We start from the raw sequence: 8850 nt of genomic DNA on the forward strand, positions 1-8850 counted from the left end.
TATGAAACAGTTTAAGTGGTTACAAGGTTTTATCTCATGCTTTAACCAACAAATACAATGCAGAAGGTTATTGTTATGAAGTGTGATGGGTTTAAGAATTCTGGTGAGCTGTGTTCTTCTCATTCTCAAGTGTTATTTAAAGGGTAGTATTTTGTCAATAGTAATTTTTTTTTTTTTTTAAGGGGCTTTGAGCAAGAGGGGAATGTCTGTTGAGCAAGAAAAGGAGAAGGCAGGAGATAGGGGTGAGTGGTGAATGGCTGTATAAAGATGATACTGTGATGCAAGGATGGGATGGGGTGGGGAATGGGGAGTGGTTATATGCAAATGATATTTTGACACATCCTAAAGGGATTTATCCCTGTCTTCTCTTTTTCAACATGAGGGGACAGAGAGGTGGGAGGTCACCAATTAAGTGAAGCTGCCTGGCTGTGGATGATGTAGTGTATCTTGCTGCATTGTTTCCGACCCAGGACAGTGGGCAGGATATGGGGATGACCGCATATCCATGAGGAGTTAAGATGAGAGGGAAGAAAGGGAGGGAGTGGAATAGGTGGGAGTAGGTATTTGCCTTTTGACTTAGTTACCTCTCTTTTAAGGAAAACAAAAAAATTGATATATAGATTTTGATTTCTGTATACAAACTGAGGTGTGTAGTTTTGGTCCACCCTTCTATTGTTCTGAAGGGGTGACACTATCTATGTTGGTGTTCTTGAGCTGATTACTGGGGAACTGTACCATGGATTTTTAGTCAAGCAAGGTAGATAAATTGCTTGTAGATTATGTTGAAAGTTTGTTATTGTAGTGCAGTTTCTAATTGTGACAGTTCCAAAAACAGCATGGGTGCTTTCACTGTCATGCCCTTTGTGCATGAAAGAAATTCTGCTTTGTGGATTTCTGGTTATCTAAGATGAAAACTGTCACCACTGATTTCTAAGAGTATACTCAGATCCTGTTTTGAGTCTAACAAGGAGAGACAGGCATAGTCTCATTTCACATATAAACTAAATATCCCTCTTTTTATAAAGATGTACAAAAAGTAATTTTCTATCCTGTGTAGACACATGAACTGCACAAACATCCCTGTATCAGCATAGTATGTGATATGCATTTTCCTAATTTTACTTGTTTAGTGAAGTGTGATGGATTTCGAAAGTCAGCAATTCCACCATCCCTTTTGCAGGACCAACATATACAGGTAACATAGGTGGTCACATTATCCATGATAACTGAAATATTACGTACCTTTTTTGTTAGAAATAGCAAAACCGGTAATCCATTAACCAAACACTCCAAAACCTGGACACCAAAAATGATGTTAGATCTCACATCTCCAGCACAGTGCACAGTCACCTGCAATTCATGAAATTTAATAAGAAACAGCAAATGCATTAGAATTATATAGCAATGGTCAGACTTCTAAGATTATCGATAACAGGTATTAGAGCGGTAACGGCAACTAACATAAAGAGAATATTAATAATAAAATAAACCTGTACTATAAAGCCACCTTCTCTACTACTTACAAGGAAGAAGAGAGAATTATGAAGAAAATAATATAACAAAATATCAAGCCAACAGGCCCTGACAAAATATTAAATTTTATTATTCATTATAAGTCTAAGATGACTAGCCATCTCCTCCTTAAGAATAGTCCACAACACACAGAGACACTTCAAAAAGCGCATGTCATTTACAGGTTTAATTGCAATAGAGGGGACTGTGAAACCCTCCCATCTTCCAACATTGGCATGACATCCATGAAGTTATCTTGAAGACTTTCGCACCACCTTTCTTTTGGAGCACCGATAAACCACCTAAGACAAATGCACAATGTCACCCTTACACGGGAAATCCTAAAAAATGGCAGAGAGATCTTGGACACATGTAATGATGTAAGACGTCTCCCTTTATTAGAGGCATTATACATCAAAGAGTTGTCCCCTAATCTTAATATTCAAGCCAACGACCTGGGGGTCTTACCTAGCATAAGGCACACGGTAGCAGACAATTTAGAAGCATCTGCGGGTCTTAGCTGGCATGAGGCGCACAGCCGAGGACCAATCAGAATGCGTGATTACTGGTCTCAGCCAAGCAGAAGCGCGGACGAATGCCAAAAAAGCCAGCAATCTACAGGTCTTAGTTGGCATAAGGCACACGACTGCAGACCAATCAGACGACGCAAATATTGGTCTCAGCCAATCAAGAGTGAGGACAAATGCCAGGGTGCCCACTGAACCGGTATATTAACTGGGACAACTCTGCATGGAACCATTCTTTCTCCTACCACTATAGAGTAAGAACACACCAACGAGAAGACAATCACCATCGCCACTGAAGAAGGCTCGAGGGGGCCAAAATCAGGATCTGGCAACAATGACCGCCTACGGTAAAGTCATCTCTACTCTTCCAAAAGAGATTAAGACCTTTCTAAGGTATAAAGAAAATACCTTCAAGAAATTTATCAATACTGAACAATCCATCACATTTAACGAAACATGCATAAAAGCGAACCTCCTGCCCATATATAATTTAAATAAATATATATATATATATATATATATATATATATATATATATATAAATCAAATAAATGTGGATCAGAATTATATCACCAACTACAAGTATACACCTGAAGCCAGCACTTCACTTACACCAGGATTCCACATGAATGGTACCACAGATATGAAGACAAAGCTTCTGTTCAGCATTTATGTCTAGTAGCTGTACTGCAAGACAGGAAGCACAAGTGACCTGAGGATTCAGATCTTACCAAGAACACCATATTTCGTACTCTGGTTCAAACAAGTCCATATCACTTTGGGGCATCTAATCCTTCAATGGATTCTGAAGAATAATAATCCAGTTACCTATCTTCATTATGCTGAGCAAAATAAGATAGGAAAACCTATCAAACACGTTTTTGCCTTGTCACTATCACATTATACCGTGTTCACATTTCTTCCACTGCCATTATGTTTTTTCTTCTGTTGAAACATATTACTTTTAATTCTATATCAATATTAAAATGTTGCATGCTCTAAACATACATCTTTTTACATACTATGCCTATTCACAAATACCACTTCCCACCATGGACCCTGTGATTGCAAGGGAACATGGGAAACAAATTCCAGGCTGGGACCAGAACATTGGACTGAAATTAGTTAAACTTAAAAAAAAAAGTTATCCCTTCTGGAATAATAATAATCTAATTCCCAATCATCATTATACACAGAAACATATATGAAAAACATCCCATCACACTAATTTTTTGTGAAACCTTCAACTTATGACATCCTGGCACAAAAAGTTGAAGTCCTTACATTCTTTCATACCCAAGACACTTTTATTTTGATAAAACACAATACTTTTAACTTAATCTTACTATTAAAGTGTAGCAGGCACTACTGGAGCATACTGGTCCCATCCAGAAACAAAATTTTATTTGCCCAACCCCTCTTGAGCAAAACACGCCTAACTAAATTACCATCAACTCCTCATATATTAAAGCAAAAGTAATTTCAACTTCTTATGATATAATATGTTGTTGGTAAGTATTTGTTGCCACTTTTAGCAAAAGAGAAGATAGCAAATGTTACTATGTAGGACCAATATACTCCAGGAGTACTTCCAAACATGTTCTAAATATACGTCTTTACACATTATTCCTATTTACAACTAAGGCAGCCTTAGAGCCTAGGGCATACATACAATGGAAACTGCCTTGGAATAGGTACCGGGTCTGCCAGATCACTAAACTGAAAGTGTCCATTCTTAGCTCTTCTAGATAGAACTAAAACCAGAGCTTGGTTTTCCTATTAAATTTGCTATGTGGTCAATATCAAAATTAGACCAATATTCTGTATCATTAAGGAAATGCACACCTATGCAATACATCAATACAAAATAAAATACTAATTTGGTAAATTAAAATATATCAACATATGTTTTTCTTGGCAGAAAAAAATACATTACTGAATGGAGCTGTGACACAAGTTCCCAGACCCCATGTTTGTATTGTATGTCCAGTCCCATCAATGTCAGTTTGACAATGCCGATGGCTACCTTGTGCACACCTAAACAATATAGCAATATATATCCCTGCCAGTGCCTTGCAGGCAAAAAATTTTTGAAACAGTGCTACAGAGCTGATCTTCATTCTTTTCTTGAAACAATGAATTGCTTCTTCACCCCCAAGTCCGATCTGATGCCAAAACTGGCCATCAACATTCCTGATAACCTCTAGCATTAAAGGTACCTATACAACCAAGTTATGTTCCCAGCTGACTGGTTGCAATGTAAAAATTTGTATATCAATGTGGGTTTTACATGTAAATAGGGGGGGGGGTGTTCATGGACCCTGTGAACCCCCTTCCTCAATTTTTGCCCCCTGGGGCTTTCACATACACCCAACATTTGTTTTACCTACTTTATAGCACTCGGTTGTATAGCGAGGTATTCCTGTACTGTGTTCCTAAATGCAGGTTAAGTTAGGTTAGAACAGAACAATTTATTGTACTTTAATTTCTTCAACTTCCACATCTATCAAAACAAACATGGCATCTCAAAGCGCTCATTGTGGCTGTTGGGTAGTGTATTGCTTTTAGTAAGGTTTTTTGTCATTGATTTCTACCAAGAAAAACATATCACATTGGCGTATTATCTATCTATACCAATAAACCAAGAGCTTTTCCCCCTTATAAGGGAGGTAGCCAACTCAAAGGCATGTAAACATTCACACCCCTTCCTCACTCACAACTTATCTCCTCGTGGATGATGGGTTACCCCTGTATCCTGCCCACTGACCTGGGTCGGAACCAATGTAGCAAGACACAGTACATCCACAGCTAGGCCACTTTACTTAATCAGTGACCCCTCCCCCCTGTTCCCTCATGTAGAAAAAGAGAAGACAGGGAGAAATCCCTTCAAGCTGCATCAAACCTGAATAGAATCCCCAGTGACGGTGATGTCAATCAAATAATTCCGACTGTCGTCCCCGGATTCGAACAGAGACTCATGAAATCATGGAGCCATCACTCTACCAACTGAGCTAGCAGGCATATAAAATTTTCCAAACTGGGAGTTAATCTACTCCCGAGGAACTAAGTCAACTGCTAACTGCCATCCGTACTTAATTTTACAGAGAACCAAGACCAACTTGTAGCTCATGGTTAAGCTGGTACGTTTCCTTGATGGACTTATCGTCGTTGTCATACCTGAATAGAATCCCCAGTGACGGTGATGTCGATCAAATAATTCCGACTGTCATTCCCGGATTCGAACAGAGACTCATGAAATCATGGAGCCATTCCTCTACCAACTGAGCTAGCGGGCCTATAAAATTCTACAAACAGAGTTAATCTACTCCCGAGGAACTAAGTCAACTGCTAACTGATGTCCGTACTTAATTTTACAGAAAACCAAGACCAAATTGTAGCTCGTGGTTAAGCTGGTATGTTTCCTTGATGGACTAATTGTTGTTGTCATACCTGAATAGAATCCTCAGTGACGGTGATGTCGATCAAATAATTCCGACTGTGGATGTACTGTGTCTTGCTATATTGCTTTCGACCCAAGAAAAATGGAATAATCACCAGTTGTTAGCACGATTTAAAAAAGTGGAGAAAAAATAATTATATTATATATATATATATATATATATATATATATATATTGTAAATTTTTAGAAGTGCACACCTACACAATATAGCAACAGAAAACTAATTATTTTGTAAATTATAATACATCAACGTAGTATACAATTTTCTTGCTGGAAATCAATAACAAAAGAGTTGCTAAAACTGATTTACTAACATACAAAGTCTCCGTGGTTCAATGATACGCCATGTTTGTTTTGATAGATGCTGAGATCAAAAAAATTTAAGGATGATATATTTGCCTATTCTAACTTAACCTAACTTATATTTAGTAGTTCGGTACCTCAAATTCTAAAGATCTGGGTCATCGTCACAGATGCTGACGGCCTGATTATTATTGTACCTCAGGTAATTAACAGACTATGGTAGAACTCCCATGTTCTCTCATAAAGCCCAAGGAAGCCCTATTGTCTTTATAACAGCAGTTATTAACATCACCTGGAGTTGGAGAACACCTGGTCCACAACATGAAAGCCATCGTCTAACTGACAGTGACTGGGCTGGACAGACGACAACATGGCATCTGGACTGTTTCCTAGCAGCTTCATTCATGCATAGATTTGCTTGTTGCAGGGTTCTTTGTTATTTATTTCCACCAAGAAAATTGCATGTTACATTGATATATTATAATCTATAAAATTAATATTTAATTTACTAATGCTATATTGCACAGATGTGTACAACTAAAATAATACTATATATATATATTTATATTTTAGTCCAGCCTAGGGATGTATCAGCCCTCAGGGCTACAATTTCTCAGAACTGAAGATGGGTAGTGAGGATACAATTATTTCTGATAGCCATCTTCAATCTTGCAACACAACATTTGCAGGTACTAGGTACCCACCACTGGGTCCTGTGTTCAAATTATCATAAAATTCATACAAATATCTTGGTACAAAATCTTAAGACCTTTGTGTGATACAACAAAAAATAATGCATTCCCCTAAATAAACTAGACAAAATATATGGTACATATTGCAGCTTGATTTAATTTAAGGAATGATAAAATATGGAGGGGAACACGCTTGAATACAAATAAAATGCTGACTTGTGTATTCTATACATGTGATTATGTTTCAATATACAGCGTGTTTATTTTCCATATATCCAGATGATAGCCACCTTGTCCTACCGGTGGTGGATGAACGTCATTCGTCATCAGCAGGAAACTTGGTCATTCTTTAATAGAATTATGCACTATCACTTCAAATACATATCTGAATTTATGTTGAATACAATGAAACAAAATTGTATAAAGTAATGCAGCATACTTACATGTACTCTGACTTCTTATAAAGGTTTTCAACAAAACAATTACACGATTCTTTTGCCAATGATCCCTCAGATACGCCTACTTCATGTGACGGCAGGAAGTAAATACGTAAGTAAAGTATATAAACACAATACAAATAACTCACTACCTATCAGCAAAAGACAATTATAATTACCATTAATCCACAAAGCATTCCAATCAGCGTTAAGGCATTCCTTCTAATTTGAATTAATGATACATATCATCTGCGAACTGTCACAGTAGCAGACGGATCTGTAGCAATGTTTACTATTTACGTTGTTCAAGTCAACTGAGGTACCATAATTTACATGTGAAAGTAAAATGCAGCTTGTAATTATTACACTTATATAGAAATGAGAAAGGTATTTAGATATTAAAATCGTAAGTTAAAATTCAATAGTTAAACTGAAATTTAAAATTCTGCTTTTCATTGTCATGTGCATCAAAATTTGTCACTAGGTATTACAATTATTACATTTTACTTTGTAAAATACATTATAAAAAGATGAGTGGACTTAGGTAACAGAGAAGGAAATCAAGTATATTAATTATTTTCGTTTTTGTAATCAATTTACGTAGAACAGCTGTGCATACTGATTATTTAGATAAAAAAAATAGATGAAGTCTTGTGCGAATGGAACAGTGTGTATCCTGCGGGAGCTCCACAAAATGAAAGAAAAGAAACGAAAATAAAATAAAAGGAAAAATAAATATCGTGACTGCGTCACATCGTGGGCTTTTGTTATCCTAATTTGAGGTTTAGGTTGTTATATGTTGTTGTAGTTATGTGGGGATCTCAGTAAAATATATAAATTACTTCACCGTGTTGAAGAAATTATCACAATGTTGCCCTTACAACCCCCGAGGGTATGTGGATATATAAAGGTAAATAAAATGGCCTGGCGACAGACAGAATGAGAGAACAAATACCACCCGATACTGAAATCCGTATTGTATTAGTCCCAAGAACAACTGACAGTCAACCAGGAAGCACGGTAGCAAATTAGTTATGCCGAGGCCAAACAATATTTCTTATCATCGAATGCCAATTAAAGCACTGTAGTCATGCTTCATATCGGAATCTATGCTGAAGGCCATTTGTGAGCAGGTGGGACCTGATTAGCTGATGGCACGAAATTGTCCATATCTCTGAAAATGGTGGAGGTGGTCTACCATTCAGTCAGAAAGCTTCTGACGGGATTGGAGGGATATTTTTCAATCTGAATCTAATCTAATCTAACACACAAGAATGTGAGAAGGGAGTATCATATATTGATATCCACACCGAATATGCAGTTTAACCTGCTGAGGCTCTAAAAACATATGCGTGTATATAAATATATATATATATATATATATATATATATATATATATATATATATATATATATATATATATTAAGGCTACATGAACATACACTCACGCGCGCAAGCACACACACATATACACACACACACACTATATATATATATATATATATATATATATATATATATATATATATATATATATATATATATATATATATATCACAACCTACAGTCGGAGTAAATGGAAACTTGGATGAAAGTATAACTTCTATATTTCAGCTAATAGTTATAACACTCTCCAGGAAAGTACAGATTACAAGAAATGTTAGAGACACAAATACTCGTACAGTTGAGATGTAAGTGGAAGGGAAACATAGCCAGAATCCAGACATTCCGTCGCGCAGGGCAAAGGCTTGTTTCTTGCTATGTCTGTTCCCCTTCCACTTACATCTCAATTGTATTTATGTCTCTAACATTTATTGTAACCTATACTTTCCTGAAGAGGGCTATAGCTATTAGCAGAAATATAGAAGTCATACTTTCTTCTAATTTTCCTTTTATCCCGACTGTGGGTTCTTTGTG

The 8850-nt window shown here is 36.6% G+C and overlaps 1 protein-coding gene across 4 annotated transcripts in view; it reads right to left on the reverse strand.

The window, feature by feature from the left end:
- Window positions 1–7265, reverse strand: part of TBC1D5 (TBC1 domain family member 5) — a 53607-nt gene extending 46342 nt beyond the window's left edge. Inside the window, exons 1-2 of one of the 4 annotated variants that reach the window (XM_076189399.1) lie at window positions 7112–7265; window positions 1243–1350 (exon numbers count right to left, since the gene is read on the reverse strand). The gene's annotated coding sequence lies outside the window, so the exon portion shown is untranslated. Of the gene's footprint in view, window positions 1–1242; window positions 1351–6938; window positions 7078–7111 lie in introns of those variants that run through there. The other 3 variants (XM_076189396.1, XM_076189398.1, XM_076189397.1) reach the window with 3 other exon arrangements.
- Between the last annotated feature and the right edge of the window lie 1585 nt (window positions 7266–8850).

The sequence above is a fragment of the Oratosquilla oratoria genome, chromosome 8 (assembly GCF_046742065.1).
Source record: "Oratosquilla oratoria isolate Oo_2021 chromosome 8, ASM4674206v1, whole genome shotgun sequence".
NCBI classification, from domain to species: domain Eukaryota; kingdom Metazoa; phylum Arthropoda; class Malacostraca; order Stomatopoda; family Squillidae; genus Oratosquilla; species Oratosquilla oratoria.